At 43.6% G+C, this 15,001-nt stretch overlaps 1 protein-coding gene across 1 annotated transcript in view; it reads right to left on the bottom strand.

Moving 5' to 3' along the window:
* The window catches only part of LOC117393057 (1-phosphatidylinositol 4,5-bisphosphate phosphodiesterase beta-1), a 328,875-nt gene that overhangs the window by 140,037 nt on the left and 173,837 nt on the right, over positions 1-15,001 (bottom strand). The window lies entirely within an intron of this gene.

The raw sequence follows: 15,001 nt of genomic DNA, 5'->3' as shown, positions 1-15,001 counted from the left end.
GTGTTTGCAGTGATTAGTTCATGTTTTAGCTTTAATCCAGCTCTTCTCCCTGGTATTTAATGCTAAAAAGACATGATATCATTGTGTTCTGCGTCCTGATTGGCTAAAATGTTAATGCCTGTGTGAAAAAAGTGTATAAAGTGTGTGGTGAGGAGTTTTACAGCTGCAAAACGTATAGAATAAATGTAAAAATTAAAGCTGATACTTTGCGGATTTCGCTTTGGTCAGCTGAAGTTGTTTTAAATGTGCTATACGAGTAACGTTGAGTTAAATTGAATATTTGCAAGACGCCATTTTGTCGATAAATCCCCGTTTTCACCTCCACCTGTGACACACGCACTTCGTTTTTTGATTTTATTTTCTTAATGGTTGATACTCGTAGGATTCGGCAGCGTCGCGTCGTCGTTTTGGTACAAATGAAAACAAATCTGCTGCTCGTTAGTGTGACGTGCATCTGTCCATAGGGGTCGCCGACAGCTACACGCCGCTTTGTTGTGATGACGTTTACGGCGACGTCAGCTCCACTGGACACCGCAGTTTTATAATGTGGAAGTCAGAGGATTTTACTTTTATTAAGTCGTTTTAGATGAATATTGTGATTTTAAATGTGAAACCAGAACCAAACCAGGACTAAACCAGGACTAAACCAGGACTAAACCAGGACTAAACCAAAACCAAACCAGGACCAAACCAGGACCAAACCAGGTCTAAACCAGGTCTAAACCAGGACTAAACCAGGACTAAACCAAGTCTAAACCAGGACTAAACCAGGACTAAACCAGGACTAAACCAGGACTAAACCAGGTCTAAACCAGGACTAAACCAAGTCTAAACCAGGACTAAACCAAGACTAAACCAAGACTAAACCAGGACTAAACCAGGACTAAACCAGGACTAAACCAAGACTAAACCAAGTCTAAACCAGGACTAAACCAGGACTAAACCAGGTCTAAACCAGGACTAAACCAGGACTAAACCAGGTCGAAACCAGGACTAATCATTTAACATAAATATTGCGATTTAAAATGTGCAAATTACAACAGAAATGATAAGAGCAAACACAAACACAACAAGACTGATTTAAGACAGACAGATCCCCACAGACGATCACAAAACTAAACTTTATCAAATAAACAGAAATACTAACTCACTTTTTTACATTCTACAGTCTGAAAACAACTACTTTTTTATTAGGAAAGACAATTAATCTTGGAACAGGAAGGGGGGCATTAGACATCATCTTTGCCCCATCTATAACTCAAAAAGACCCAAAGCAAACAAGGGGGACAAAGAGAACAACAGAGCGAGCCAGGATGCTAATAGGTGTGAAAAAGCATCCGTTAAGAGTTAAATTAATATTCTAATTATGACTCACAGAGAACTCAGTCTTCACTCCTCCGACTTTTTTGTCCAGCTGACGCAGATTTAACTTTGGTTTTAGTTTGGATCAGACCTGGACGACACAAACCACTACAGTTTTCATTTGCAGTCCATTTTCCGCCCCGACAGCTGATGTGCGTGATGAATGAGAGGTCAGCCATCTTGGATACACAGGGCGTACCGGGGCATCTGGCTTAATTCTTATAGATCCGGAGCGAGAGGGCGGAATATCAGCCGAGCCGAGGGGTAAATGAAGTGACAGATTGAATTAAACTCAGAAACCTCAGGACCGAACACAAAGAGTCGACTTTTGAATGCTAATGCTACTTGCTAATGCTAATTTCTTACATTTACTTTATCAGTCAAAGGTTTGGACACACCCTCTCATTCAAAGTTTATTTTATTTTATTTTTTTTACTACTTTCTACATTTTATACACACACAGAAGACATCAAATATATGAAGTAAAATATCTGGAATTATGTAGTAACGAAATATATTTTATTTTCAATTCCTCGATGTATTCACCCTTTTCTTTGTCGAAAAATATTTAGTAGAGTTATTTAAGTTTTTGTTTTTCTTTTCTACATAATTCTACATAACTTATTTCATATATTTGACGTCTTCGGTGTGTATATAAAGTAGTAAAAATAAAGTAGTAAAAGTAAAAAAATACATTAAATGAGAGGGTGGGTCCAAACTGGTTGTGTATTTTGTTTATTTAATGCTGGTTCTCACACAAAGAAAATTAAAAAAACACGAAAAATATTAGATTAAATGTGCATTATGTAACATTTCTGGTGGTTGATATGCCGCCTGCTTGTCTCCATGGCGACAAGTTATTGCTAGAAAGAATAAGTAAGGATGGTAAATGGAACTTTCTCCATGGAGACGAGTAGATGGTAGACTGTTTATATAAATGGACATAGCTAACCTGCTAGCCGCCGCGCTCCAAACAGGAAGTGAGCACGGACGTGCTTCCTGCTCCATCGACTCTGGCTTCAATTCACTTTCTATTGATAAACTGTCCCCTCTCTCTGTCTCTGCTGCTGTCAGACTCGTCATTTTGGTCTTAAATGTTCGGATTAACCCTCTACATGATCCTGGGGTTCATTTTTTTTTTGGTTATTTTGAGTTTATTTTTTAAGTTTATTTATTTTTGTGTTATTTTGAGTTTTTTTCTGTTATTTTGAGATTTTAGTTATTTTTATTATATATTCATTTGTTATTTTAAAGTGTTTTTCTTTTTTTTTTATTATTTTGAGGTTTATTTGTTTGTTTTTTTTAGCTTTTTTATTTGAGTTGTGTTGTTTTTTTTTTTGTTATTTTGAGTTTATTTTTTAAATTTATTTATTTATTTATTTATTTATTTTTGTTATTTTGAGGTGTTTTTCTTTTTTTTATTATTTTGAGGTTTATTTGTTGTTGTTTTTTTGTTATTTTGAGTTTATTTATTTTTTATTTTTTCACTCTACATGATCCTGGAGTTTTTATTTCACTATTGTGTCTGTAAATCAAGATATGAACATTAATAACAGACAAATCAGGCATCTTCTTTCCCTGAGGTCACTCCTGCTAGCGTTAGCAACAGGTTTGATTGACAGCGTTGCTAAGCTCGCTCTGGATTGGCTGTTTGGTTGCTATGATACTCATGATACCAAATAAACTCCAAATTCACTGCTACACCTGCTCCTGCCTCGATGAGCTTCATTTTGAACGCTGTGGGTGACGTCACACTCACTTACTCCACTTCTTTACACAGTCTATAGTTACAGATCAGATCTGTGGAAAGGCGACTCCACTCTCAATAAGAATCCCCCTTTTTCCAACGTATATATCATGTTTTTTGTCAAATAAAACACCTGCAAGATAGAGTTTTACGCCACGCTGCTTTGTCACTGAAGCAAAACAACAACATCGCCGTGGAGACAAGCAGAAAAGTTACATAATCCAACTTTTTAAATACATTTCTGTCCCTTGTTTCAACGGGAACCAAAACCTGGACCATTTTCTCATTAAGAATCTCACAAAATGTTTACGTCAGTGGATTTGTTTCTTTTATTTAGTCGTTTTAGATGAATATTGTGATTTAAAATGTGAAATAAGAACCAAACCAGGACTAAAGCAGGACTAAACCAAGTCTAAACCAGGACTAAACCAGGACTAAACCAGGACTAAACCAGGACCAAACGAGCATCTGTAGGTAACATCACACTCACTCACAAAATGTTCACGTCCCTCAAAAAACTGACCCCATTTTCCAAAGATTCCCCGCCGTTTGCCTCGCCGCGTTAACCCTCCTGTACATATTTCAATTTCAATACGCTCACTTCCTCCAAATTTCATCCTAAAAGCGATTATCCAGTTTAATGAGTCCCGCACAAAAACATCAAAACTCTGGCTCCCGTCCAAACGCTGAGAGAGTCCTGTTCTACCGGGGCATCGTCTGCGGAGACTCACACCGACCCGTTTGAGCAAATATAAAATAAACACATTTAAACAACTCATCTTTGGAGCAAATGGTCTGAGGAAAAAAACAACCGAAGGAGGGAGCGGGACACAGGAATAACAATGATATTTTTTTTGTCCCTCTCGCGCGTCGGAGCCGGGCGCGAGCTGCATACAGAGCGGCGGCTGTGGCTTAATTAACACAACAAAAGCGGAGCTGAGGATTTCGCAGTGAAACCAAACGAGTTCCTACTCATTTAACCAATCGAACAAAGAGCCGTGTCCCTGCGCCGCCCTGATAAACGTCTACACGGTCCCACACGGCCCCACAAACACCGCTCCATATCAGGTAATACGTGTACGGGCCCTTTAAACGAGCTAAAGGTAAAGTATTACACTCTAAAGGGCCCGTTTTACGCTGTGTTCTGATGTCGTTTCCTCGTCACAAACGGACCTGGAGTTGTGTTTTGTTTCATTCGCACATGTTTAACCCTCTGATGCGTGAATTATAAAAGCCTTGGTCAAGATTTTTTTTTTTCTGAAGTGTTTTTATTCTTCTCAGGACATGAAACATCACCATGAACTGCCTGTAAAAATGAGTTAACTGAGCAATGTTTAGGCCTGCATAAGAAAACCAATCAGTGGAAATTGACTTGCAGTTACACCGACTGACCACTGAACTGACCTCAATGGAGAGTGGCAGCAGAGAGCACTCTAGAGGCTGAAGCTCCACCACATAAACCAATGAATTAAAGAGAAAGTTATGTTTAAGTGACTGTCCACTATGCACCAGAGGGTTAACACGCAAAATCTGCATATTTAGGCTGAGAAAACACCCTGTTCCACCTTGTGATGTCATCATGTGGCGATACAGGAAGTGCTCCGCTGTGTTTTTAAACTCCACACACCTTCACTAGATGATTTCGGTCAATTTTGGATGATTTCAGCCCAGGAACTGACAATTTCTACTGAACTAAAGGTAAAAACGCAGCTGTTCACTTGAAAACTACCACTTGATGACATCACAAGGTGGAACAGAGCGTTTTGAGCTTTGGAGATGTGACAGACTAATAATAAAGTGTTGATCAATAATAATAGTAATAGTAAAGTGTTACTCAAACGTGTGTGAATGAAACAAAAAAACGAAACAAAAATCCTGCGTGATGTAGATCCGTTTTAAAGACACACTACGGAACTTTTTGCAGTTGCTTTTTCCTTCATAGAGACTTTGATATGGCATTAAACGAATATATCATTAACTATTTTCAATTAATCTTCGCGGTGGCTCAAAAATACCTCGAAAAACACGCAGTCTTAGTGAGTGGGCTCGCCTCTGAACAGATCTGACCTGTAACTTGGCCAGACAGTGTCACGAGGCTGTTTCCGTTGGCCGCTCTGATGCCATACTGCGGCTCTTCTCCTCTGAACTTGAGGTGAAAGTCTTACCCGGCTCCGTTCTGTTCCCATGATGCAATGTGTCAGGCTCCATTCCTCAGACGCACATTTCTCTGGATTTCCGTAAATACGTCCTTCCCCACGACGCGTAAACAAATCCGACGTTTGGAATTCATGAACGTCAGAGCGTGTTTTTCAGTTTGCAGGTGAGTTTCATGATAACGAGCACACGGGGGGTTATGTTAATACTGTCCACGTCCAAGTGTACTCTGGGATACTGCAGAGAAAAAGTATTTACTCCCTGTGCAGTTTCTTACTTTTTCTGCTCCTTCGTCAGTCTCATGGTGCGTTCACCCCGGAGCATCAGGGGCGTCGGGAGCGTCAGGAGCGTCAGGAGCGTCAGGAGCGTCAGGGGAGTCAGGAGCGTCGGGGGCGTCAGGAGCGTCAGGAGAGTCAGGAGCGTCGGGAGCGTCAGGGGCGTCGGGAGCGTCAGGGGCGACAGGAGCGTCGGGAGCGTCGGGAGCGTCGGGAGCGTCGGGAGCGTCGGGGGCGTCGGGAGCGTCGGGGGCGTCGGGAGAGTCAGGAGCGTCGGGGGCGTCGGGGGCGTCGGGGACGTCGGGAGAGTCAGGAGCGTCGGGAGCGTCGGGGGCGTCAGGGGCGTCGGGAGCGTCAGGGGCGTCAGAAGCATCAGAAGCGTCGGGGGCGTCTACGAGTCTACGGTGGACACGCGTCTCGGTCGTCCTGCGGTTCTGCGTCTTGAGGGTCCTGGCGTCGGATGCTTTGGCGTGTGACGCAACGTTAACCAATCAGAGACTACGCTCCAGTGACAAAGCGACGTCATGATCCAGAACAAGTGGAAAGACATCGGCCATAAACTAACGGCAACTGAATTATACTGAGCAGCAGCTAAAGGCTTAAAGCACATGTCAAACTCAAGGCCCGGGGGCCAAATGCGGCCCGCCACGTCATTTTATGTGGCCGCGAGAAGAGAAATTAAAAGGCATGACTGTCATTTTAAAATGAGTCTGTGCTGCTTTAATGTGAGAGAGAGGGAACGAGGAGACACGAAAGAGAGAGAGAGAGGAATGAGGAAGTAAAGGGGATGAGAGAGAGAGGGAACGAGGAGACACGAAAGAGAAAGAGAGGAATGAGGAAGTAAAGGGGATGAGAGAGAGAGGGAGCGAGGAGACACCAAAGAGAGAGAGAGGAATGAGGAAATAAAGGGATGTCCTGTAACATGGCCTGGTCGTGTCACCTCTGTGTCCACATTAAGATACTGTCGATAATTTAATGCCCTACTGCGGAATCATTCCAGGCAAAGGAGACAAGACGGTAACACTCTCCAACAGAAAAGTTACATAGTTCAGCTTTAACAAAATGTGAAATCTGGCAAAGCACTGTGGGTAAATATTAACCCTTCTCTTGTTTTTCAATCCAGACAAAAACAAACAGCGATGCTAAAATTAGCACGAGCGCCTTTAAAGTCCACCTCCCCTTTAACCTTTACATCAATGACGCCCAGGACGCAGATCTGATCCGTCAGTGTCCATTTGAACGCTCCAAAATGCCACCCACGCCATCCATCAAAGCAACGCCACTCCGCTCCCATTTGTTCAAACGCAAAGAAAAAAGAGAAAGAGAAAGACAGAGAGAAACAGGAGAAGAGGAGGAGCAGCGGCCCGAGCCAGGAGCAGAAGATGAAAGAGGCGCCACGGGAACGAGAGGATGAGAGAGAGGAGAGAGAGAGAGAGGGAACGAGGAGACACGAAAGAGAGAGGAGAGGGAGGAGGAAATAAAGAGGATGAAAGAGAGAGAGGGGGAATGAGGAGACATGAAAGAGAGAGAGGGGGATAAGGAAAGAAAGGGGATGAGAGAGAGAGGAGAGGAGAGAGGGAGGGAACGAGGAGACACGAAAGAGAGAGAGGAGGAAATAAAGGGGATGAGAGAGGGAACGAGGAGACACAAAAGAGAGAGGAGAGGGAGGAGGAAATAAAGAGGATGAAAGAGAGAGAGAGGGAATGAGGAGACACGGAAGAGAGAGAGAGGGATAAGGAAAGAAAGGGGATGAGAGAGAGAGGGGGGAACGAGGAGACACAAAAGAGAGAGGGGAGGGAGGAGGAAATGAGGAGACATGAAAGAGAGAGAGAGGGATAAGGAAAGAAAGGGGATGAGAGAGAGAGAGACAGGGGAGAAAATAAAGGGGATGAGAGACGAAGAGAGAGAGAGACAGAGAGAGAGGGAGGGAGAGAGAGGGAGAGACAGAGAGAAAGAGAGGGCAAGAGCGAAAAGGATGAGGAAATAAAGGGGATGAGAGAGAGGGAGGGAATGAGGAGAGACGGAATAGAAAGAGAGAGAGGGATGAGTAAAATAAAGAGGATGAGAGAGGGAACGAGGGAGAGAGAGATAGCGGGAGAGAAGGATGAGGAAATAAAGGGGAGGAGAGAGGGACAGAGTAAGAGAGAAGGAGGGAGAAAAAGAGGGAGGGAGAGAGAAGGATGAGGAAATAAAGCGGATGAGGGAGAGAGAGAGACAGAAAGAAAAAGAGGGAAAGAACAAGAGAGAGGGGAGACAGAGAGAGAGAAAATGAGTGAGAGAGAGATAGAGAAAGACAATGTGAAAGGGAGAGATAGAAAGAGAGAAAGAAACAGAGGGAGAAAGAGAGATAATGAGAGAAATAGGATGGCAGAGAGAAAGAGAGAGACAGACAAAGACACAGACAGATAGAAGGAGAGACAGAGAGAGAGAGACACACACGCACACAGAGAGAGAGAGGGGGAGAGATATAAAGCACTGCCAGTGGAACAAACAGACACAAACCGTCTCTCTCTCTCTCGTTCATTTCACTCCCACGGCAACGAGATTCAAACACACGACACGACGGAGCAGAGACTTTATCAGAGTTTATCTGAGGAGACGACGAGCGCAAGAGACGGAGAGAGGAGGATGTCTGAGTATGTGAAGATATGAAAGAGAGAGGAGAGGAGAGAGGGGGAAAGAGGAAGAGAGAGAGTTAATGGTGGGCACTCCCTGCTCGTAGCCCAGGGCAGATGTGGCTACAATGATATCTCACCAGCAATGAGTGTGGAGAGAATGAGAGATGAGAGAGAGAGAGAGCGCTAAGAGGGGGGTTAAGAGAGAGAGAGGCAGGGCAAAAATAGGAAGAGAGTGGGAGAGAGAGAAAAGGGTGAGAAAATAAAGGGAAAGAAAGACAGAGATTGAGAGCGGGACAGAGAGACAGTGAAAGACAGAGAAAGAGAGAAACACAAGAGAAGGGAGAGCGAGACACAGAGAGGCAGGAGACATAAAGAGAGACAGAGAGAGAGACACAGAGTAAGAGACGCAGAGAGAGAGAGGGGTGAGAGAGAGAGAGAGGGGTGACAGGGGGAGGGACAGAGTGTGAGAGAGAGGAGAGGGGTACAGAGTGAGAGAGAGAGACACACACAAAGAGTAAGAGACACAGAGAGAGATAGAGAGAGGGATGACAGACAGAGAGAGAGGGACAGAGAGAGAGGGACAGAGAGAGAGAGACATAGAGAAAGGGGGAGAGGGACAGAGTGAGAGAGAGAGAGAGAGAGACAGAGGGACAGAGAGAGAGAGACAGAGGGACAGAGAAAGAGAGAGATAAAGTTTTTATTTCCAAACTCGCTGAATTGAATCTAGACCTGGGTCGGTCTCGTCTTTTCTCTCCAGACAAAATGCTCCTGAGTAAATAAAGTGCAAAAACACACAATGTGAGAGGAAAGAGAAGAAGAGGAGGAGAGAGGAGGAGAGAGGAGGAGAGAGGAGGTGAAGACGACAGACAAAAGAAGCGAGGGAGCGATAATGTAGGTCAGCAGCTGGGGACGAGTGTTTCTGGTGCCGGAGAAAAACAGTGGGTGACACGAAAGTAAAGAAAAAAGAATTTAAAACACAAACTAAAGAGAGAGACAGAGAGAGAGAAGGTGCGAGAGACAGAGAGCGGGAGGGAAAGACGAAGAGGGAGAGAAAGAGAGAGAGACAGAGAGTGACAGAGAGAAGGAGAGAGAGCGAGGGAGAGAGACAGAGAGAGAGATAGAGAGAGGGGGAGACAGAGAGAGGGAGAGATAGAGAGAGACAGAGAGATGGAGGGAGAGAGAGAGAGGGAGAGATGGAGAGTAGGAGAGACTGAGACGGAAGGAGAGACGGGGGTAGAGAGAGAGAGGGAAAGACAAGGACAGAGAGAGAGTGGAGAGAGGGAGAGACAGAGAGGGAAGCATATACAAAGAGTAGAGAGAAAGAGAAGATAAAAGAGCAAAAAATGGAAGAGTGAAAGGGAGAAAAGAGAGGGGGCAGAGCGAGAAAAAGGATAGAGAAGAAAGAGCAGAGAGAAGAGAGAGAAGATAGCGGGGGACAGGGGCAAAGATACAGAGTAGAGAGAAAGAGAGGATGAGAGACCAAAAAAAGAGTGGAGTGAGACATAAGATTGGAGAGAGCAATAAAAAGAGGACAGACAGAGGAGAGAGGGAGAGAGAGAGCGGGTGCAGAGAGGGGGGATGTGGATGGGTGTCGTTGGTCGGGTGATGATGCAGATGGAGCTGGTAAAAGCCTCACACTCACCACAGACACTAGAGACACGAGATAAACAAAGAGACACCACTGCAGAAAGGCATGATGGGAAATACACCAGGAAGAGGCGGGGCTTGGGATGATGGAGTGATGAGGTTTTATCCGCCCGATTCTCTCGAAAACTTTGGGTCAAACTCAAAATGATTTCACTTTACAAACGACCCTGACGTCTCAAAATGTCAGAAGAGGAAAGAGAGAGAAGAGAGAGACTGAAAAGAAGGAGAGGAGAGCAGAGAAGTAGGAGAGAAAAAGGGAGGATGAGAGAGAGAAAGTGAGAAGGGGTAAGAGAATGGGGGAGAGAAAGACCAGGGGCAGACGGAGAGAACAACAGAAGAAAACTGTGAACTTTTGAATCTGAAAAGGGTTTTGACATTAAAGAGGAAAAATGTGTTTTAAAACTGAGTTAAACTGGTACAAGAGTAAACCAGGACTAAACCAGGACTAATCCAGGACTAAACCAGAACTAAACCAGGACTAATCCAGGACTAAACCAGAACTAAACCAGGACTAATCCAGGACTAAACCAGAACTAAACCAGGACTAAACCAAGACTAGAACAGGACTAGAACAGGACTAAACCATTACTAAACCAGGACTAAACCAGGTCTAAACAAGGACTACACCAGGACTAAACCAGAAATAAACCAAGACTAAACCGGGACTAAACCAGGACTCAACCAAGACTAAACCGGGACTGAACCGGGACTAAACCAGGACTAAACCAGGACTGAACCAGGACTAAACCAGAACTAGACCAGGACTAGACCAGGACTAAACCAGGACAAAACCAGGACTAAACCAGGACTAAACCAGGACTAGACCAGGACTAAACCAGGACTAAACCAGGACTAGACCAGGACTAGACCAGGACTAAACCAGGACTAAACCAGGACTCAACCAAGACTAAATCAGGACTAAACCAGGACTCAACCAAGACTAAACCGGGACTGAACCGGGACTAAACCAGGACTAGACCAGGACTAGACCAGGACTAGACCAGGACTCAACCAAGACTAAACCAGGACTAAACCAGGACTCAACCAAGACTAAACCGGGACTGAACCGGGACTAAACCAGGACTCAACCAAGACTAAACCGGGACTGAACCGGGACTAAACCAGGACTAAACCAGGACTAAACCAGAACTAGACCAGGACTAGACCAGGACTAAACCAGGACAAAACCAGGACTAAACCAGGACTAAACCAGGACTAAACCAGAACTAGACCAGGACTAGACCAGGACTAAACCAGGACAAAACCAGGACTAAACCAGGACTAAACCAGGACTAAACCAGAACTAGACCAGGACTAGACCAGGACTAAACCAGGACAAAACCAGGACTAAACCAGGACTAAACCAGGACTAAACCAGAACTAGACCAGGACTAGACCAGGACTAAACCAGGACTAAACCAGTACCAGTGGACACAGCCTGTGTGTGTTTAACTCTACACATCGCCGTTGCTTTACGCCCTGCAGAGCTCACTTCCTGTTGCGGTGCCAGATCCGTGCGCCTGATGCGTGACACACTGTAGCGGCTTTGCTAGCTCAGAGTCACACAGGTGAAGCTTTGTGACGCAGAGGAGGAGGCGCGAGGAGGAAGTGCAGAGCGGACTTCCTCCAGCTGAGCGTGAAGTGAGTGGGGAATGTCCCATCACACCTGGATAATCACCACAGTGTGCCCTCGGCCTGGGAAAACAGGAATTCCCAACTCAACCTTGGAAAAACATATTCCCAAATCTTCAGTGTTTTGTTTGCATATGGATTTTTTTCTTTACATTTGGTACCTGTTTCCATTTAAGTATCAAATTTATATCTGAACCAACGTATTAAGCTGACGCCGCCGTAAACGCCATCGCAACAAATGGCGTCTGGAAATCGATTAAAGATGAACTCAAACATGAATCAAAAAGATCTGAAAAAAAGATCTGAAAAGTCCATTTAGGAGAATAAGTCCATTTTAATGTTAAGAAAGATAGAATATTAGAGAAATGAATAAAGTGAAATGGAAATGGCACCTTGAGCAGGAACCAGGACTAAACCAGGACTAGAACAGGACTAAACTAGGACTAAACTAGGACTAAACCAGGACTAAACCAAGACTAGAACAGGACTAAACCAGGACTAAACCAAGACTAAACCAGGACTAGAACAGGACTAGAACAGGACTATACCAAGACTAAACCAAGACTAAACCAGGACTAAACCAGGACTAAACCAGGACTAAACCAGGACTAAACAAGGACTAAACCAGGACTGAACAGGACTAAACTGGGACTGAACCAGGACTAAACCAGGACTGAACCAGTACTAAACCAGGACTAAACCAGGACTGAACCAAGACTAAACCAGGACTAAACAAGGACTAAACCAGGACTGAACAGGACTAAACTGGGACTGAACCAGGACTAAACCAGGACTGAACCAGTACTAAACCAGGACTAAACCAGGACTGAACCAAGACTAAACCAGGACTAAACCAGGACTAACACAGAACCGAACCATGCCTACATCAGGACTAAACCAGGACTTAACCAGGACTTAACCAGGACTTAACCAGGACTTAACCAGGACTTAACCAGGACTTAACCAGGACTAGAACAGGACCAAACCAAGCCTGAAAACGTGAGTTAATCGGCAAAATGGTTTGTTGAAATCGATCAAAAATCTGGCTCAAACATGAGGCAAAAAGCTCTGGAAAGTCCATTTTTATCAGTACAGGTCCAATTTAACTTTAAAAACGATGGACAAAATGAAATGTAAAAGACACCCACAGCACGGCCCGGCCCAGACTCACACGGCCCGTGGTCAGAAGGCCCGGCCCAGACTCACACGGCCCGGTCTGATCTGGTTCAGTCCACATGAGACTGTGGCATCAAAGCAGACGTCAGTGTGAATGATTGATGACGTCCCTGCACCTACGCAGATGTCGCTCCAGCTCAGTTCAAAATATCTGCTCCAGGACAGAGCCCCATGTTTCAGACTGAGGTTTTTTTTTTTTCCGTCTGGCTCCAAAACGATTGAAAAAATGAGAAGATCTCAGCGCCGATCGTAAACAGACGGACTGTACCCAGAATAAAACTGAAAATAAGTAAGAATTTAACAGCAACTTATAGATTAGATTTCAGGAAAAAGTAAAATACGTAAAGATTTAGAAGGATTGTTCTGGTAAATCCCGAAAAACTGAACAAGCTAAAATAACACGAAACATAGATCTAAACCGTAAACAAAAATAAAATAAAAACCCCAGGATCATGTAGAGGGTTAATACGAACATTTAAGAACAAAATGAGTCTGAAGCAGCAGAGACAGAGAGAGGGGACAGTTTTACAAAAAAACAAAAAATAATCTCAAAATAACAAAGAAAAAAAAACTAAAAAAACTAAAAAAAACACCTCAAAATAACAAAAATAAATAACTAAAATAAATAAATAACACAAATAAAAAATAGTAATACTTAAACAAAAAACTCAAAATAACTTAAAAAAAAATGAACCATGTAGAGCAGGGGTCACCAACCTTTTTTAAAATGAGAGCTACTTTATGGGCACTGAGTCATACAAAGGGCTACCAGTTTGAGACGCTCTTCTGAAATAACACATTTTCTCAGTTTGCCTTTAGTTATACATTATTAATAATGATAAATGATAATCATCTATGTGAACACACTGATCATGTTGCAAGACACTGATCACATTAATGATTTCTCAAAATAATTATCAACAATGAGCAAGGAGGGAAACATATCAGTATTCAGCACTTTAACTTTATTAATCTTAGTAATTGTTAAATTTCCAGATGACACATCACTACATCTCATAGGAAAAGTGTCCCATTTTCACTATCCATTCACAAACCTTTTTAACAAAACATAAATAATATACATTGCACCATGTTTCATAAAGTTATCGATTATGTAATGTTAAAGAAAAATAAGCTTACATATTTTTAAATAAATCTCGGTTGCGTTGTGTGACGTTTTCACTGGTGTCGTGAAAAAAGCCTTTTGTTTACCTAAAGCTGCGTTTAGCTCTGGGCTTGTTCTGCCCATAGTGCGCGTCCCCGTAGGGAGTGCGCGTCCCCGTGGGTAGTTAGTGTGGAGTTTTGTGAGACGTAGTGAATATGGCGTCATTTGACTATCATAGTGAAGTGTCCCTCCACATTGTGTCGCTTTGCGGTCACCACAGTCGCTCCGCAGATGAGATACACGCAGGTTTCTTTTACAGTCTTAAATCGTTGTGAAAGTGATCTCTTTATTTTCTACCATGTTTTGGAGTAAGAAACCGCTTTCAGCGCATCCTCACAGCGCTCGCGAGCGGAGCACTGGTTTTGTCACGCGCACAATACTGACCTTGGAAGTGAGTAGGTCAAAGTTCACATTAACTTATCTAAACTTCACGTATAATGAACATATGTTTAAGATATTGTCATTTTTAAATCTATATAAACGCAAGGGTGATAAAAAAAAATAGCTACAGAATAAAATTAAATTTTAGATGCAGCTCATTAGTGAGTTGTGCTATTTTTTAGAACCGGTCTGCGGGCGACTCATGTGGGGCTTGGGGGCGACATGGCGCCCGCGGGCACAGGGTTGGTGACCCCTGATGTAGAGGGTTAATATGAACATTTAAAACTAAAATGAGTCTGAAGCAGCAGAGACAGAGAGAGGGGACAGTTTTACAATAGAAAGTGGATTGAAGCCAGATTTGATTGAGCAGGAAGTGCGCACATGATCACTTCCTGTTTAGAACGTGGCGGCTAGCAGGTTAGCTATGTCCATTTATATAAACAGACCAAGAACTAAACCAGGACTGAAGCAGGTCCAGAAAGAAGCGTCTGAACGACAGATTTAACACAACAAGAAAAGACAAGATGTTTAACTCTGAGCAAAGAGAATTATGTGAGAAAGAAGAGAAGAGAAAGAAGAGAGAGGAGGAGAAAGAAAGAAGAGACAGGGCAGAAAGAAGAGCAAAAGAGGGGACAGAGGAGAGACAGAAAGAAGAGATGGTAGAAAGGACAACAAAAGAGAGAGAGGAGAGAGAAAGAAGAGAGAGGGGGAGAAAGAAAGAAGAGAGAAGAGGAGAAAGAAAGAGGAGACAGGGCAGAAAGAAGAGCAAAAGAGGAGAGAGGACAGAGAGAAAGAAGAGATGGTAGAAAGGACAACAAGAGAGAGAGAGGAGAGATAAAGAAGA

This window comes from Periophthalmus magnuspinnatus, chromosome 24 (genome assembly GCF_009829125.3).
Source record: "Periophthalmus magnuspinnatus isolate fPerMag1 chromosome 24, fPerMag1.2.pri, whole genome shotgun sequence".
In the NCBI taxonomy this organism is placed as follows: domain Eukaryota; kingdom Metazoa; phylum Chordata; class Actinopteri; order Gobiiformes; family Gobiidae; genus Periophthalmus; species Periophthalmus magnuspinnatus.
This window is presented reverse-complemented; position numbering and strand designations above follow the sequence as displayed.